We start from the raw sequence: 383 nt of genomic DNA on the forward strand, positions 1-383 counted from the left end.
ACATCCCCACACACACACCCATATACACACACGCGCACACACACACCCATACCCATATACACACATGCACACACCCATATACACACACGCGCGCACACACACACCCATATACACACAAGTGCACACACACCGATATACACACATGCACACACACACCCATATACACACACGTGCACACACACCCATATACACACATGCACACACACCCACACACCCACCCCCATATACACACACGCACACACACACACACACCCATATACACACATGTGCACACACACATCACACACACACAATACACACCCATATACACATATGCGCACAAACATCCCCCCCACACACACAATATCCCGCACACACAACACACACCCATATACACATATGTG

Source organism: Bison bison, unplaced genomic scaffold (genome assembly GCF_000754665.1).
Source record: "Bison bison bison isolate TAMUID 2011002044 unplaced genomic scaffold, Bison_UMD1.0 scf7180017846951, whole genome shotgun sequence".
In the NCBI taxonomy this organism is placed as follows: Eukaryota; Metazoa; Chordata; class Mammalia; order Artiodactyla; family Bovidae; genus Bison; species Bison bison.